A 20,018-nucleotide genomic window follows, 5' to 3' on the forward strand; every position below is an offset into this window, starting at 1 on the left:
AGTGTACCGGACAAGTTATGGGAACTTTAAGTTTTTCAGAAGAATGGAGGCATCATAGATGGAAACACAAGGAAGGGCATTCTAAGTGGCTGCTCCCAGACTATCAAAACTGCCTGTTAAGGTTTGTCAGGTTATTTCTCTTTCTATTGCTGCATGTAAGGATGCAAAAGCATTTTTTACAAGCATGTTTTTAACCTGGCTTGTATGCTGCTGAAAGCAGATGTACCATGTGTGTGTGTGTGTGTGTGTGTGTGTGTGTGTTCACATTATTGTTGATTATATGGTATGGGATTTATTCTACCAATGGTTAAATAATAAAAGTGGAAGTTAGAAATGGGGAAACAAAATTAAGATAACATGTTAAAAGAAGAAGATATGTTAAAAGAGACAAGTTAATATTATGACTAGGTTGAATATCACTACATTAATATCGTATAATCAATAGGTGGATATTACAATGTAAAATAAAAAAATATTATTTAAAAAGTTATTGTTGACTCCTGGTACAAGTGTATGTAATTTTCTTGGAAGTATTTTTGTAACCTTTGCCTCCTTCCTAGATCTAAGACAGAGTGACTGGCTCAAGGTTGGCTTTGAGTCTAAGGTGCGACTAGCACTCAATGTCTTCTGGTTTTTACCAAGGAGTGCCTTAACTACTATGCCAAAATGACTATCATGAGTGGGTCCTTTTTGTGTCTTTTAATTGATGTGTTTGACTATTTCAATTGAGTTATTTATGTTTAATTGTGATTCTCTTTTCTTTAATTATTGCTAATCAATTCAAGCACTATTTGAGAGGACAGAAACTATTCAATAAATTTTTCCCTCAGATTCCTTTGTCTCTGTCATAATAGGTTCATTTTATAGTTTATCCCAGTATCTGTTCTTCAAATTACAAAGAAAGATTCAGATAATACAGTTATGCATTACAATAATACAAGACAGAATATTAATTCCTCACACTTGATCTTAGCCCCCAAACCAAAAAGCAAAGTGAGCAACTGCATGTCAGACAACAACAGTACCAAGAACTTGCAGGCTTGTTTGACACCATTAAAAAAAAAAAATTCTAGACTTTTCAATAAAGTACAAAAGTCCCCAGCATCCCTCTCACATTAGTTTGGCACTATTAGGCTTCTGATGTCTGCAGGGATGCTGCCATCTCAACCTGCTTCATGCAATATCCTGCAGTCTTTTGAAGACTAGTGCAGGAATCTCTTTGATCCCATCTCGTGATATTTTGTTCTGTTCCAGTTCAACATCCTTCCACTTTGCTAGAGTTCCCCCCCCCCCCGATCCTTTACCTTTCACTCACATATCTCTATATTATATGAATTATGAATTTCTGTTTGATGATCAACATTTCAGGGGTATGACCAGTCTTTATTTGGTAGGTAGGTAGGTAGGTACTCTTAATAACTGTACCCAGATCTATAATTCAAAGGGACCTATTTTCCCCACTCTTTCTCACTGTCCAGCTTGAAAAGACCTTTTGTTCTAATATTTGCTATTATAGAAATATCCTTATCCTTCACATCTTTGTTTAAATCTGTAATTGCCTGTCTTTCTAAAATTAGAATGTAATTTCTTTGCTGTCAACTTTAAGTTTACTGGATATGCCAGTTAACATTAATGTTGCTTCTATCTTCTTCATATTTAACATTAAACTAGATTTTTCACTTTCCATTTTAACTTTTACATCAAGCTTTCCTAAGAATTCTTTATCTTTAGCTAACAAGAAATGTTTGGAAATTTGCATATTCAAAACTGGTAATATTTCACCTACCAAGTTTATCTCTACCATCATTCCTAAAATATATTCACTATATATTCATATATAGGGGGATAATATACATTTTTTTTCACTTCTTATTCTGAAGATGTTTCAGCATCCTCTATGTTAATGTATTCCACAATTCACATCTACTTTGGCCTTACTTTGATAAACAAAGCAAAGTTAAATCTTTTTTCTTGTCCTTTTGTCCACTTTGTTAGCAATGTAAACCCATGTCCCATTGCCTTTCCCAAATCATTTATGTTCAGTTGGAATTTTCCTTCCTATGCTATACAGAGAATCATTAAAACTGCCCAGAATATCATTGGGCTCCAGCTACCAGCCCTGGATGACATCTTCGCATCTCACTGTTTGAGGAAGTTGCACAAACATTCTCAGAGACTCTTCCCATCCTGCTTAGAATCTTTATGAACTGTTTATGAAGATACAGAACAATTAAAACTTGGACCACATGTTTTCTGAATAGTTTTTATCCCAGAGCTATAATTGCACTTAACAATGAACTTAAGGACCACCATCAGTGAGCTGTTGGACAGTATTACTTGGTCTGTTGTGTGGATGCTTGTGTGTGTTTTAGGAGGCAGGGAATTTTGGCAGGTGGGGAGGTGTTTAGGGATTGTCATGTTCATGTTGAGTCTGGTCTCTGGGTGTTATGTGAATTTTGTTGTATGTATGTATACTGTGTATATATGTACAATGACAATAAAGAATTCAATTCAATGCTCTACTCTCTGGAATATTCAAATGTTGCTTGCATGAGGAATTACTGTGATGTTTTGACAATTGTATTGCACCTTATTTTCTCTAAAAATATCTCCTATTAAGCTAGGAAACTAAACAACTACTTTGCAGAATATATTATATTGATTTAGCTCCACTCCCATCCTGCAGAAGAGCAGAACAAGTACAGTTTACTTTACAAAGTTGGCAAAATCCCCTAATATATCAATTGCTGTTGCATGTAAATAATATGACATGTTTTATCTGCAAGTTTTAAAATGTTTAGAAATTCAGTCGAATCACCATTATTTTAAAATAAAAACTGAGTAAAAAAGGAAGGAACAAATTAGGGAGAACTTTCAGCCCTTGAGAGCAGATCAGACTAAGAAACCAATGCCGTATGGGTCTACAACTACTTTTATTAGAACAGCTAAAGTAACAGCCTTGCAAGTCTAAAAGTACTTCTGTGCCCCCTCCCTTTATCCTTCTGTGATTTAGGGAGGGGTCTGAGGCATTTTCTGAAATTAGTTTCTTAGAATGGGCTTGTCTCATTGTTGCCCCGATAATGGATCTCCCCACAGAGTCTTCAAGGCCACCCCGAATGCTGTCTATAATTTGCTCTTTGCAGTTTTAGATAAATAAATGTACAAATGATCAATCACAGCTACATCCCCCCTTTTAATGGGGCAGTAACATTTCCCAGTTGGATTGTTGAAAAAGACAGTGTATATTTCAGTTATTGCTAGGACTTTTGATTTAATGGCTAAACAGTTCAGAAAAACAGGAACAAATCTTTCTTACTACATGGTATGGTATCAGCTTTGAGAAAGATAGGGACCAGGTTCTTTTTAAAGTGACAATTGGAGTGATGTCTGATTTCCTGTTCCTTGCTGAGGTCATGTTATATTCTTTGTAATCTTTGTCACCAGACTAAAATGTTCTCTTTGTTACTATGGAATATAATGTTATCCGTTCCCATGGAACTCAGCATAGTGATAACAGAGGGGAGTAAGTAACTTAATCAATAAGTAAATGCTAGATTGTCTTTCAACAAGAGAATTTTTTTCATTCTGTGGCAACCTCTGATGCTGACTGCAGTGCTCAAGGCATGGAAAGAATGAAGAGGGCATAGAAGTATGAGCCTAGGAATGGAATAAGAAGGGATAAGTATGGAGAATTGCAACTGGCATATTTTCCCATTTCTCTACTTTATTGTACTCTGGTTCAGCATCCCACTCCTCTTGAATAAAATTTAAACTATAATAATTTCTAAAATAAAAAAAAATCAACAACAAAGAGCTATCCCCTTCAGTGTTCAGTTCTTTCATGGCTGTACATTCATTCCACTTTGTTGTTTCACGTATTATGAAATACTACAATACAAGCAAAAGAAAATTCGACAGGAGCAGTGAGCGTTGATGCTGGTGATTCATGTGTGTGGTAGCTGTAGTGGTATGTGGGAATGACCTTGGGAGACAGGGAAGAGCCGCTAGGCAACAGTCAGATAAGCAGAAGCTGAGCCCACAGAAGGAGTGGGGGCATGGCAAACATCTCAGAAGTGACTCTCCCTAGTTTCTTGGGCTGGAAAAGGCAAGTGGGGAAGTGAGAAATGTACTTTCAGACTTGCAAAATTCTGTTAATGTAAACCTTACAATAAAGTTAGAACTAGTAATTTTGAGTGTGCTTCTTGTCTTGACCACCTTGCAGGGCTGACAGTAATCGCAAGGGTGGAGTATTGCTCTTGACGCAGAGTATGAAAAGAGTGTGTGCTCTTCGTGCACAATATCCCTTGATAGCCCTCAAAGCACTGCAACTAAGTGAAGCATGAACGACATAAAGTTTCCTCATTCGTCCTCTTTTGAAACAGCTTCATGGACTATCTATTGCATTCTGAGGCCAGTTCAAGCTTTCTCAGGTAGACCGGACAAGAAAAATAACCACATAAATGAATTCTACTTCATTGTAAAGTTACATTAATAGAATTTTGCAAGCCTCAAAATATAATCCTCCCACTGTCTCCTTTATAGTCTGGGGAAATAGGGAGGGTCCCTTCAGAGTCTGTTGCTCTACTCAATATCCATCCGTGGGCCATGATCTCTCATCTCTGACTGTTCCCTTGGCAGCCCATCTTTGCCCTGTCTCCCATGCTTCTGTCCACATATAATTACATCTACAGAATAGTGAATAAAGCTTTATATAATCTAAGCTGAAGCAATTCAGATAGTCACCTATTCTAGAACTGGGCATTATTCTGAGCTGAAACAGGCAAAGTGTTTCTGTGTTGACATATGTGCTATTGGCGCCTCTTGAAAGAAGCTGTATCTTTGCCTGGGCCCAAGAAAGAAACAGATTTTCCCTGCAAAAAATGGAAATCAAAATTCAGGAAGCAGTGACAGGGTGTAAGTGTGTCCATGGAGTCACAAACTGAACTTGTCCCAAACGCGCTAAGATTACCAATGGGACCCTTTTTAAGAGCCCCATCATGGACAAGTTTGGCAGCAATTTTGTTTTTGAGTGGGGGAAAGTACATTAAGGAATAAATTAGACTAAATTTGGAAGAACTTCTTTTTATAGCATTATATGAAGAGATTCAAACATTTTCCAAGACTTTTTAATGAAGCTGCAGTGCCAGGTTTTTCTGTTTTTTTATTTTATGGTTGTTGATTTTTATACTATTTTATATTATTTCATAATATTTTTATACTTTTTTATTGGTTGTAATCTGCCCTGTGGAAAGGATGCAAGGGGAAACTGAGAGAAAATGGACAGCAGGGACAAGTGTATATAGTACAGAGCAGCAATTTTAGAGCAGTGATATTCATATATATGGATTAGAAATAGCTGGGCAATTCTTGGATATTATACTTTATTTTTTTATTCTTGTTGCACAATGTCATCTGAACTGGTAAATTCAAAATACATATATAAATGCACATCCAATTATAATTTGAGTGAGGAAAAAAGCAGAGTAGTAGGTAAAATATGAAGAGTACTGAAACATTGCAAAATTTTAAAAATCTCAGATGAGGTTTTTTTTTTTATGAAATAGACTGGGAAATTTCTATATGCAAATTATTCCAACTCCTCATGTGCCCAGGAACTTGTCAGTCTGATAGTAATTAACAGAGGTATATCTGTTCAAAACTATCATCTTTATTTTTATAAAGAAAATATTATCATTACAATGAGCAAAGTCTAATGAATAATCAAAAATCAGAATCACTAGAATTACTAGTGACCCAGGAAAAAGATGTTTTATTGTTCCTTGTTTGTCCTTATAGCTGAAGAAACAAAATATTGTTGAAATCAGGTTACTATTATACATAATTATTATTTTTTAACTACAGTTGTCTACAAGTAAACAGGTAAATCTTTTATAAGATGATTTTTTTAAAATAAAAAAGCACGGTTATTATCAAGGTTGCACTTGCAAATTCTTTCTTACCTACATTCTGTGTAAAAAAAAAAAAGCTTCTGGCAGCAGGTTTGACAAGTTGGTTGGGGATTGCAGTTCTAAAAAGCTTTGTTCCTCCTGTCCCATTTGGATAAAATGAACAGAAATATCAATGAGTTTCAGTGATATTTCACTGTGCACCCAGCCTGTAAATCTTCAAAGCTGTGCTCCATTGTTTTGCTGCCATTTTTGATCTCTTCCATTTCCATGTATTAAGACTTTAAATGCTTGCTTTCAATCTCTTAATTCGGCCTTAGCTTATTTCCAGCTTCTTGATTCAAAGAAGTAACACAATCCCATATCTAAATGCACATTTAATAATTGTGTGAGTTACAGCATGATTATCAAATGATGCTCAATTGCTTCTGTCAATGGATATATTTTTGGTGCTGGCTTTTACATGCTTCAAAGAAACAGTGGCACTTGTGTAGTGGCAATTCAGAATACCATTGTTATTTCAATAAGTTTATAGTGACATTTCTCCTTCATATTAAGAAAAGTTGAGAACTTTAGAACTCATTCTAAGCTAACCTGATTATTTTTCACTCTTCTTTGCTGAATAAGAAGAGAATCTTCACATAACTGCAAACCTGTGAAAGTGTCAGACTTACAGTTCCCATCCTAAAACCATGTGCTATCCAATCAAAGTCAGATCCTGCAATTTCATAACCATAGTAGGGCCGTGAAGTCATGGTGCAAGGTTTTGATAAAAACCTTGGGATTGTGATTGTTCTTGTGTATGCACAGAACCTAACAGTGAGTTCTGTGAAAATTGGCCACCCTTGGGGTATTTCTGCTGTCATTATTAAGGAGCTCTGGACAGCTTATAAGATATTTGGGTATCATCTTGCCCAGTATGTAATGCTTTTTATGTTACGGTTTTAAAATCTGTTTTCCACAGTTAAATAATAAATCTTAAAATATTTTTATTCACTGAAGTGTGCATTATCTCTGGATCTGGAAGAACCAATTGTCCGGGCACCTGATCACTGCCCTGACACTTGGCAAAACAATTCGTTGTAAAGGACATTTGTGGCGAGAAGAAAAAATATAGTTTGCAATGAACATTACAATTCTATTCCTCGTACGTATAATGGACACCTAACATCGAAAACATCATCAAAAAAGCACAACAAAGAATGTTCTTCCTGTACCAACTCAGAAAGCTCAAACTGCCCAAGGAGCTGCTGATTCAGTTCTACAAAGGAATTATTGAGTCTATCATCTGCACCTCTGTAACTGTCTGGTTTGGTTCTGCAGCCCATCAGGACAGACACAGACTTCAGAGGATAATTAGGGCTGCAGAAAAAACAATTACTACCAACCTACCTTCAATCGAGGACCTGTATACTGCACGAAACAAAAAGAGGGCTGTGAAAATATTTACAGACTCCTCACATCCTGAACATAAACTGTTTCAACTCCTTCCCTCAAAACGATGCTATAGAGCACTGCACACCAGAACAACTAGACACAAGAACATTTTTCCCCGAAAGCCATCACTCTGCTAAACAAATAATTTCCCCATCACTATTCAACTATTACAAAGTCTGCACTACTATTACTGTTAATCTTGTCATCACTCCTTATCACCTATCCCCTGCCACTTGTGATTGTAGGACTGTAAGTTTGTCACTTATATCTTTACGATTTATATTGACTGTTTCCTAGTATGATTTGATTGCTTATTGTATCCTATGACTATCATTAAGTGTTGTACTTCATGATTCTTGACTCTTGATGAATGTATCTTTTCTTTTGTGTATACTGAGAGTATTTGCACCAAGACAAATTTCTTGTGTGTCCAATCACACTTGGCCAATAAAGAATTATATAAGTGTACATAGTCAATCTAGCTTCTATGTATTTTATTTAATATTATGGCTAAAGCAAACATAACCAATATAATCAATAGTTCAGTTCATTAAACTGATTGGTTGACACAAAATTAACAGTGAAATACACTTTGAACATCAAATAGTTTTTTGTTTGATTCTTATAATAAATTGTTTCTTATATTGAGGTTATCTTACTTGTTGCTTTTTATCACAATGTCAAAAACTATTAAATATTGTCCTAAAGGTGCTTTTTTCAGGAGGCAACTGGACTTCCTTGTGTTTCCTTTTGAAGACGTTTCGCTTCTCATCCAAGATGCTTCTTCAGCTCTGAAAGGATAGTGGGGAACGGAAGGGCCCAGTTGCCTCCTGAAAAAAGCACCTTTAGGACCACCATGACTTGGATGAATGAGAATCTCTACAGACTTTTAAATATTGCCTTTTAACATCACTATTTTATGATAATCAGATTGTGTTGATTCTTTTCCTATAAAAGTAATTAATGTAATCTTCACCAATGCACCTTTGGCAAAAAAAACAACAACAACCATTCAAAATATTCCTGTTTATTTCATCATGTTGGAGGATGAGGCATGAATGTCAAAGAATTTAAAGATGACCTTTAGGAAGGAAAAGAAGAATCATTAAGGAGAGACATGCCGGAAAGTTAACACAATCCAGGGATGGAAGCAAATGGTAAGAAACTCAAATAACCCTGCTTCTATTCTATTTAGATGGGACAGATAGAAACTTGAACAGCCTTTTTATTATTCTCTTATTATATCCTATAACAATAAATTAGCATTCAGTGAGGAACTGGTAACTGGTAACTGCCTTAGGACAGTATGTTTTTTGACAGCAAATGTAAACCAACTTATTTAACCAATACATATAAATATAAATAAATATTAGACACCCCATGACCTGTTGCATCAACATTTCAGAGGTATTTCCTTATCAGATTCCTTAGTGCCTTCAACAATAGCAGAGATTCTACTGTACTACCTTCACTGGAAAAAATTCTTTAAAATTCTGAGACTATGGCTATAGAATAAAGAGTATGGGCTATTGTATACAAATAGTCCTTCACTTTCAACCACAAATGGAACTGGAATTTCTATCACCAAGCAAGGCAGTAGTTAAAGGAGTTGTGCCTCATTTTACTATCTTTTTTATCATGGTCATTAAGTGAATCATGCAGTTGTTAAACAAACTTGGCTTTCCCCATTGGTTTTGTTTGCTGGAAGCCATCTTGGAAGTCCACAAATGCTGCTCACATAATCCTGGGACATTACAACAGTCATAAATACCGGTTGCTGTTTTTGATTACATGACCAAGGGGACAATGAGTTGGTTGTAAATGAGGACCGGTCATTAGAGTAAGACATTTTTTCAGCACTATAACTTTGATCAATCACTAAACATATGGTCATTAAGTCCAGGATTCCTTGTATTCCATTTGTACAACTGAGAGAATGAAGTATCACACTTTGCTTAGGAACGTCTCAAGATATTCCTCCAAGAGGCAGCAAATACTGAACATTTTATTATTCCCCTGACCGCCCCCTAAAATGGAGATTGTTAGGTTTGTCATGACAGCTGAGCGAAAACCAGCATGAGACAGATTGCTAACGGGCAACAAGGGTTTCCTGGACACGCATGCTGGTTTTTCCACTTAGCATTGAAAGGCTAATATTTCAGAGATTTTAATGGATTTCATGCTTCTTGCTGATACACCTTGTTCGTTTCGCCCCAAAAACATTTTGCATTTTCCTAGCAAAATATCTTATAAAAGCACTGAAATGTTTCTATGTTTCTATGTCAGCACTCCACATTTATAAAGCTGTTAAATTCATTCAGGTATGAATGTAAACCTAATAAAAAGTAAAAAAAAAAAAAAAAGATTATAAAAGAGAGTAGTGTATCAAAAATGAGATAATCCCTCATTGAGACAAACAAATAAGTAATGATTTTAAAACCCTGCTTTGGTTTATATAAACACAGTTTTAAGTATTTAAATGATAAATATTGATGAACCTACCATTTTTTATATGACAAAGAAATTAATATTTTTTACTCTACACATTTACTCTGTCTAATATTTTGGAACAAAGGTCTACATTCAAAGAGATTTCTTGTCATGAATTAATACTAATAATGGGCCCATATTTATCAGACACAGTTTAATGTAAGCTTTTGTACTATTTGTCCCAATAATGGACTGTTGTAGGAATGGTGTAATAAAAAATCTATAACTTTTGGTACCAGTCCAATATGTGCACGTTTTATATACATGGAGGGAATAGAGTTTTTGCAGTTTTCCAAAGCTGTCTGCAAGAGGCCACACACAAAAATTGGTGGGCTATATGAGTTTCTTACACTTGATTTATAGTGATATTGCATCTGAACTGCTTATTCACATGTGCAAGTCATAGCTAAATGACCTAATCATTCATCAATAAACTTGTGTATAATCCAAAAATAAAAAAGACTGAAGAACTACACAATTGTCTGGATCATGACTTTTGCTTGCCAAACTACAATATCAAGAGAAGAGAGTATTTGTAGCTCAGGGTTAAACTGTGGAATCCTTAGTGCTCTCTGAGCTTGGTGTTTTTTTGCAGATGTTTCATCACCAAACTAGATAGGTACTAGCGCTGATGATTGGTGTAGCGTTCGCAATGGACTAAGCTGAAGTCTTCACTCCGGTCCGTGTTTCCAGCGGGAACACGGACCGTTCCTATTGGCTGATGCCGTTTGACAGCCGGCTATAAAAGGAGCTGTCAAACGGCATCAGCTGTTGTCCGCCAGCTGGCTGCCTTGTTAGTGCGGCAGCCGCGGCAACCCTTTATTGTGTCAATAAAGTAACAGCTGAAGTTCGCTCCGAGTTTTGCCTCAGGTTATTCCGCTGCTCTACAACACTGGCGACGAGGATGGGATCCCTATAAGAGGCAACCAGGCAAAGAATCACTGAGCGAAGTCACTACAAAAAGAGCCGAAGTCACTACCAAGCTGATTGTCATTTAAGAGCTACCATCACTATTCACGAGCGCGAATTTCAACTTTCCTTCGAAAGATACGGCACCGCTGAATTGAGATGACTTCGAACCCTGCATTCCCGCCTTTCAGACCGACAGCTGAAACATGGGAGTCCTACAGAAACCGATTTGACTGTTTTCTAGATGCCATAGACCTTGCTGACATTTCTGACCATAGGAAAAAGTCCTACTTTTTAAGTTTTTGCAGAGCCACAGTGTTTGACACTGCTACGGCATTATTGGCTCCATGTTCAGTTAAGACTATTCCTTGGGAAGAATTGCAGGAAATTCTTTCCAACCACTATTCCCCTAAGCCATCCCAAATTGTCAGGCGGCATGCTTTTAGGAGATGGATTCAAGCTGAGGGAGAAACTATTAGTGGGTACATGACTGCCCTATGAACAGCCGCTTTGCATTGTGGGTTTAGAGACTATCTGGAAGACATGCTATTAGACCAACTAGTTTGTGGAGTCAGGGATTTAAGGCTACAAAGGCGTCTATTGGCTAAAAGAGATTTAACCCTTAAAATAGCTATTGAAGAGTCTCAAGCTGCTGAACTATTTGCACTTTCAGCAGCAGAAATTCAGGGAAATCCAATTAGCCAGGGCAACTCAGCCATCCATTACGATGAAACCTCCTTAGAAGAAGGCTCTGAAGGGGCTAATGATGTAAATCGTCTCAGGCAGCAAAAAACCAGTCAAGGGGAAAATAGGCCAAACCCCATTCTACCTCCATGGCATTTGTCTAAGCGGTGGGGGAAACCACCTCAGGGCATCCTGCAAGTTCAGGAATGCCATTTGTCTAAAATGCCAAAGGAAGGGTCATTTAGTCAGGGTCTGTCAAGCAGGAAAGATTTTTGCCCAAAAGCCTCAGACAACCCAACATTTCCAAAAACAAGTTGAAGACTGTTTTACCTGCTATCAAGCCAAGCTGACTAACAAAGGCTCTAACAAAATTAGTGTTTTTGTTTCTATAGAAGGAAAACCTTGCAGGATGGAGGTTGACACAGGCTCAGCACTGTCCATCATCTCCTGGAGCACCTTGAAAAAGCTACTTCCCAGAATGGCTAAGAAGAAGCTTCTCGGCTGCCAGTTAACCCTATGTGACCACCAAGGTAGAACCATCCCAGTCCTCAGAAAAGGCAAGTTTTTTGTACAATTTCAAAATTTTAAAGGTCACTTGCCTTTAGTGGTAGTGGATGGTGCACTCCCTAGCCTGTTGGGGTTAGACTGGTTCCCTGCCCTTGGCCTCCATGTAAGCGGAATCCACTCTATTACAAATGCTGAAGTGGATACCTTGTTTAAGGACTATGCTGATGTGTTCAGCGAGGGGCTGGGCTGTTATTCAGGAACCCCAATATCCTTCAACTTGGACCCTCAGGCAGTACCAATCCGTTTAAAGCCTCGAAGGGTGCCATTTGCAATCCGCCCCAAATTAGACATTGAGCTGGACAAATTAATTAAACAAGGTGTATTGGAGCCTGTGGACTTCGCAAAATGGGAAACCCCAATAGTGACACCCCTGAAGAAAGACGGGAGCGTGAGAATCTGCGCTGATTACAAGACGTCATTGAACAGATATTTACAAATCAGCCCCTATCCAGTCCCTGTTATCCAACACCTTCTACATTCTTTTGAGCAAGGAACCATTTTCGCTAAATTAGACATGTCACAGGCCTATCAACAGTTCCCTGTTGATGACACAGCCGCTGAACTGCAAACTATTGTAACGCACAGGGGTGTTTTCAAATGTAGGCACCTCCAATTTGGCGTAAGTGTAGCCCCAGGGATTTTCCAATCCTTAATGGAAAGACTTCTCCAAGGATTACCGGGCGTAGTTCCGTACTTTGAAGACATTTTAATATCTGCCCCTGACAAGCCTCAGTTACTACAAAGAGTCAGAGGAGTCCTCGATCGCTTCAGACAGCATGGCCTTAAGCTAAAAAAAAGACAAGTGCACTATTGCCACCCCACAGGTAGAATTTTTGGGATACAGAATTGACGCCTCTGGTATTCACCCAATCGAATCCAAAGTAAGGGCTATTCACGAGGCACCCACGCCAACTAACAAAACTGAGCTCCAGGCCTTTTTAGGACTTCTTAACTTTTACGCTTCATTCTTGCCTCACAAAACTTCCGTTGCAGAGCCTCTGCACAGACTCTTGGACAAGCACACCTAGGGTCCCCCTGGCACTGGGGACCTAGGGAAGCCCATGCCTTCCACGCTGTCAAATCATTACTTACATCCAATGCTGTCCTGATACAATTTAATGGACAATTGCCTTTAGTTCTAGCTGCAGATGCTTCTCCTTTTGGCATAGGTGCTGTTTTAAGTCATAGACTGCCTAACGGTTCTGAGGCACCCATTGCCTTTTTCTCCAGAACCTTTTCCCCAGCCGAGCGCAATTACAGCCAAATTGACAAGGAGGCTTTGGCTGCAGTTGCTTCTGTCAAAAAATTCCATGAGTTTCTATATGGATACTATTTCGAGTTGATTATGGATCACAAGCCTCTGTTAGGCCTTCTGTCTGGCAAAAGACAAACTCCTCAGATTTTGTCTCCAAGAATGACCAGGTGGACCTTATTTCTGGCTGCCTATTCCTATACACTGGTTCATCGTCCTGGCAAGAGTCTATGCCACGCTGACACTCTTAGTCGCTGCCCACTGCCTGTTCCTGTGGAAGATCCTGCACCAACTAATGCTGTTTTCCAGATCAACGATCTCAAACTCCCCATCACTGCCTTTGATATCGCTGCCCACTCTCCCAGGGACAAGGTAATCACCCAAGTGCTTGACTGGGTGGGAAGGGGGTGGCCAGCAATTCCTTATGCCCCCGAATTCCTGCCTTTCAAAATTCGCCAGCAAGAACTATCTTCTTTGCAAGGCTGTTTACTTTGGGGAACTAGGGTAGTTATCCCTTCCAAGTTGCAAAACTCAGTTTTAAAGGTCCTGCATGAGGGCCATCCTGGCATTGTCAGGATGAAGGCCCTGGCTCGCAGTTATGTTTGGTGGCCAGGCATGGATGCTCAGATTACAAGTTGGGTGAACGCATGTCAGCCATTCCAGGCTACCAGACCTGCTCCACCCACATCCACTCCAGACAGGTGGGAAGATTCTGTGGCCCCTTGGTCCCGGGTGCATATTGATCTGGCTGGCCCCGTTCATGGGCGTACATTCCTGGTCATGGTGGATTCTTTTTCTAAATGGGTGGAACTGACCTTGATGACCACCACAACTTCAAAAGCTGTCACTAAGGCTCTATCTAGGATATTCGCTACCCATGGCCTCCCTGACACCATTATGTCTGATAACGGCCCCCAGTTTACTTCCTGTGAGTTTGAGGTCTTCCTAGCCGACCTAGGAATAAGGCACGCACTTACAGCTCCCTTTCATCCTGCCAGTAATGGCCTGGCTGAAAGGGCAGTCAGATCAGTTAAGGAGGCCCTGGCAAGGTTTGGGCCTATAGATTGGCACTCTAGGCTCTCTAAGTACCTCCTGACCCAACACCCAACCCCCTGTGCCACCACTAATAAGTCTCCAGCTGAACTCCTCATGGGTAGACGTCTGAGGACCATCCTAGACAGACTCCATCCGCATTATGCCCCAGTCACACCCCTAGGGTCTAAAAGCCAGGCAAGGGAGTTCACTGAGAATGACAAGGTCTATGCCCGGAACTATGCGGGACACCCTTTGTGGATGCCGGGGCAAATTGTGGCAGTAACTGGTCCTAAGTCTTACAGGGTCCTACTGCAAGACGGGCGCATCTGGCACCGTCATATCGACCAGCTTAGAAGGCGTTGGAATGCAGTTGCAGATGGCCCTCAAGATGTTCCTGCAACAGAGAAACTGCCGGCGCCCACAGAAACTTCCCTCGGACCCGATAAGAACGCAAGCCTACCTGAACTGTCATTGCTCCCTCGCCCAGAGACGCCTGAAGCCGAGATGCCTGAAGCCGAGACGCCAGCTTCGTCAGCACCAGAAGTTGCTCAGCAAGCAGAGAAGTTCCTTCCAGCAGCAGCTTCACCAGAACTTAGACAATCTGGCCGCCTGCGCAAGTGCACGAGCTATCTCAAAGACTATGCATGCTCCGTTCTGGGGGAAAGGAGTGTAGCGTTCGCAATGGACTAAGCCGAAGTCTTCACTCCGGTCCGTGTTTCCAGCGGGAACACGGACCGTTCCTATTGGCTGATGCCGTTTGACAGCCGGCTATAAAAGGAGCTGTCAAACGGCATCAGCTGTTGTCTGCCAGCTGGCTGCCTTGTTAGCGCGGCAGCCGCGGCAACCCTTTATTGTGTCAATAAAGTAACAGCTGAAGTTCGCTCCGAGTTTTGCCTCAGGTTATTCCGCCGCTCTACAACAATTGGTTTGGTTGTGAAATGTCTAGGTTGGTGATGAAATGTCTGCAAAAAACCCCTACCAAGCTAAGATAGTACCAAGGACTCCCCAAATTACAATATGGAATCAAACTTGAAGAACATTTCTGCAAGGCAAATGGGATATATTTAATGCAAATTTAATTCCTGCCTTCTAATCGTTTATTTAGGCTGCATCTATGTCATGAATTAAATAGATCTATATCTATTATTATACCTTCATCATTTTGCCTAGTTCAATAATTTACTGGCACAGCATCCATGGGATTAAGATGTGGGCATTTGGTAACTGGCACGTATTCCCAATGGTTGCAGCATATATGATCAGCATATATGACCTTCGCAGCTGGCTTCTATCAAAGTTAATGGGGGGAAGCTGGATTTGCTCAACGACTGCACAATTCACTTAACAACTGTAGTGATTTCTTTAACAACTGTAGCAAAAAAAAGGTGATAAAATCAGGTGTGACTCCTTGCTTAGCAACAGAAAATTCTGGTCCCAATTGTGGTCATGAGTCAAGGACAGACAGACAGACAGACAGACAGACATTTTATATAGAGACATATCTTTACCTACAGAGAAAGAGATGTAGATCTACAGGGACTTCTTTGGGGTGCTCACTTTTATAATGGTCTTTGTATTCTGAAATTCAGGGAACCCCCTATCACTATTTGACATGGCACAGGGGACTAAAGGGGACCTGGTAATCTTAGACACACTCTCTGAAGCATCTCAGAAGCTCATCTCTTCTCTTTTTTTTTTTTTGACAATAATATTAATCTTCCAGATATTACTATAAAATATAAGGAGTATAGTTCATTGTATACAGTGACTTTTGTTGTTGAATAAACCTGTTTAGGGTTGTCTTACATAAATAAACTAAGCATGGGGGCTCAGGGGACATAGTCTTTCTATTTTATTTTCAGTGTATCTCACAAATACAGAAATGTCCAAATCTGTGTGGAATAAAATAGGCTAGATGAAATCGTGTTGAAGTGAAATTATTTTGTCAGCATTTTGTGCCAGATTAATCTTTGGGGTATTGTGGTTTCCAGGCAGCTAAGAGTAACTCAATATTTTGTTCTATTATATGTAATGTTCATATTTCCTTATCTTGACACAGGAAGAACTTCAACTGGTGTTGATTTTCTACCTTCATGCTACAGAACTGCAGTTGTCAATTTTCTGCCTGTCTCAGCACTATAAAGGCTCTGTCTCTTGGCAGGAAGAGAGGCAATAATTTCAGATTTGCAGTTCTTTTTTAGACTCCTGTGAATTGCATCTTCCCTTCCACACAGCCTTCTTATCTTAAGATCAAGATAAACAAGGAAATACAGGAAAGGAAACAGGCAGACCATCTGTCTTTTTGATCTGTATAATATTGCCGAAGCCAATAAATGGAGATTGGCAACATATATTTTTAAAAAAAATCTCAACTCCTAGTAGAAGGTCTCAGATGATATGGCACTGCTCTAATTCCTAGAAACGGGCTTTTTCAGGTCCATCAGCTGCTATTTTATTTTCAGTTATAAAATATTTGATGCTTGGTTTTGGCTTAAAGTAAAGAGAGAACCAAGTTACCGGTTTATATGCTTTAGCTCAGGGGTCGCCAACCTTTTGGACCTCAGGGACCACCAAACTCATAATTTTAAATCCTGGGGACTACTAATATGAATTTTGACTGACAGTGGCTTGCTGGCATTGGTGGGAGAGGGAGAGAGAGAGAGAGAGATCTGATCTAACCTCTCTCTCTTCTTCTCTATCTTTCTCACACACACACAAACACAGAGAGGCAAGGATGGGATTCAAATTTCTTAACAACCAGTTCTGTGGGCATGGCCTAATTTGTGGGTGTGGCTTGGTGGTCATGTGACTGGCTGGGCATGGCTTGTGTGTAAATATTGTAAATATTTATGTAAATATTGAATTTTTTATTAAAAAAGAGCAACTTTTACCCAAAATCAGGCAAAGCAGGCAGGCAGATTGAGTTGCTCACAGAATCACATATTCATTCAGAGATCTATCTTTCTGATATTGGCTACCATTTGGTCTACACTGAATAATAGAAGCTTCAATCCTAAGGAAGGTTTGGCTCTGCTTAAAAGCAGAGGTGAAGATCTAAAGATTATTTAGAAAGCAAGAAATCCAATGGTTTCCTGCTTTCTAGCTAATCTAAATCTCCCGGCACAGCAGAACAACTGATGGTCGGGAAAAAGAAAAAGAAAAAATAGCAACTTAGCAGGCAAGTTTGCCAGGTAAGGAGTGGGTGGGGTGGGTTCCTGCGGGCCATGTGGGCAGTGCAGCCTTGTGTTCCTGCGCAGCCTGGGGGGTGCTTTGGGAGGGTGCTCATTTCTCTGCGGCCCACCAAAATTTTCTTGCGGACCACCAGTGGGCCGTGGCCCATCAGTTGGCGACCACTGGTTTAGCTTATCTTTTTTTTCTTTGCTTCTATTCAATAGCATTCAATATTCAGAGACTGTTTTTACAAGTCCCTACAGTTTTCTTAGGAAGATTTTTCTGAATTGGTTTACCATTGTTTCCTGTTTAGTTTCCAGAACTAAATTCACAGTCTCCTGGCTAAAAGCCTGGTGCCTTAGGCACCTTAGCAAATTAGTTCTAAAGTAATGTACATAAATATAAATAAAATATCCAACCGCTGTCCTAGTCGCTTCATTGCACATCCTTATTCAGGGGTGGGCTTCAAAAATGTCAGCAATGGGTTCTCTCCCTAGTTGTGGGTGGGTGTGGCCATGGTGGGCATGGCCTAGTCAGCCTCCTGCACCATTGTGGGGGAGGCATTTTCACCTTCCCCAGGCTCTGGCGGCTTTCCTCGAGCCTCCGGGACAGCGAAAACTGCCTTCCCCGGACTCCGGAGGCCAGCCAGGGGTGGGATTTGGCAGTTCGCTGAACCAGCCATAACATTAGCAACAGGTCCTCCCGAACCCAGGTGAACCCATAATAGTCCATCCCTGTCCTTATTGTCCTATCTCTTATTCCCAGATCTAGATTCCAAACATCTGGATTCCAGCAGAAGATAAATACCTGAACTCTTTGCTGTTATTTAATAATTGCTTGGGATTTTTTTCAGATCAGATCTGGTAACCTTGTCATGTAGCACCCAATTTTAACAGAAGAAACAATTTGTGAAAGATATCAGGTAGGAAATAATTTGTGCCATATTTTCTGAGAATATACTGGAAGTCAGCCCCCACTGCATTTATAGTTGTCAAAAACAGAACCAAAAAAAATCATTATCGACACCTGGGAAGCTAAATACTCAATGCCTTTAGAACAAAATACAGGTTGAGAATTGGTGAGTCAGAGGGGAAATGTAGGGTCTGGGGCCAGATAATTGTTTTTAGGACAATGAAAATGATTTTATAATTGCATCACTTCCCACATGAGAAAGTTAGGGTACCTTTGAACCAGATATAAATAGTGAATATTATCAGATCATCATCCTTGGTGTGAAACTTTTATCTTTGAATTTCTGCAGACGATGTTGCTATAATATGATGCGATTATTTCCTTTGTAATGAATAGAACATTTCACGGTTACATTTAAAAGAGTGAAAACTACCCAGATCAATAAAAGCGCATAATATTATTATTATTTACTTCCAGAGAATAGGGACTTTGGTTGATTCCATGAATTTTTTTCTGATAAGGTTCTGCCTATCTGGCAAAGAGGCCTCACAAATGTGCAGAAGTTCCAAATGTTTGATATAAATTTTGAAACAGAACTAGCCAAGACATTTGGGAACAAGAAAGTGACCCTCTCTAATTCCAAAACCCAGATGGATTGGCTATAGACTATGTTTTCGACACTGATGTTGAAATTCTGCTTCCACCATCCAAGAAAATAACACTGTAACTGAAAAAAAATAGGACATATGCCATTTTTTTTCACCAACAGTTTGATGCCAGATCCCAGAATCGGCTGTCTGAAGTGATTCTCTTACTTCCTTGGGCTAAATTCTTCATTTAAGTGTTTAGTTGGTAGAATAAAGCTTTATGTTTTTATTCTCCTGCTAAAAGGCAAATGACTTGTCTTTTAATGTATGCAAAAGAGGAGCTTTGGGATCAATATGGAAATTATATTCTTAGTTAATTTGTAAACATTACACCAAATTATATGATAATTATTTTTGAAATCATATAAAGTTACTCTGCCTGGTATTTTTGGAAAAGATGCAGCAGATAATGAAAAGGAAGTGGCTTATTCGAGTATTAGTGAAACTAACATTCTCGCCATCACCACTGCAGAAGATATCTATATAGTACATCTGTTCAAGGAAATGATTAAACATAAAAATATACTCACATTATTTGTAAAGTGTAAATTGAAAATTGTAAACCATGTTGATTCACAGGTGACCAAGAAATGCATTATAGCTGAAATCAGAAATTCACTCTTCTCTATGACCATCAGTCAATTAGCAGAATTAAAATACATAGAATTAAAAATTAAAAATAAATTAAAATACATACACAAAATTAAAAGTCATAGAGTTGGCAGAGTCACTTAAGGGTCACTGAGACGAAGCCACTATCTATGTAGGAATGTAAGTTAAAGCATACCCAAAGGCTAGCTGTCCCACCTCTGGTTGAAGACATCCACTGAATGGGAGCTCAATTACTCAGTAATTATTTCATTGTCAAACTGTTCCTACCACAGGAGCAGCATGCAGATGCTGTTCTGACACAAGACTTTTAGGTCATTTTCAGAGCATGCTTTGTTCTCTTAGGACATTTTTTCCCCTACCACGACACCAAAATTTGTCTTCTTTTATCTTAAGATC

This window comes from Notechis scutatus, chromosome 3, assembly GCF_049901735.1.
Source record: "Notechis scutatus isolate UNSWTSFEM ecotype Mainland chromosome 3, rNotScu1.2, whole genome shotgun sequence".
NCBI classification, from domain to species: Eukaryota; Metazoa; Chordata; class Lepidosauria; order Squamata; family Elapidae; genus Notechis; species Notechis scutatus.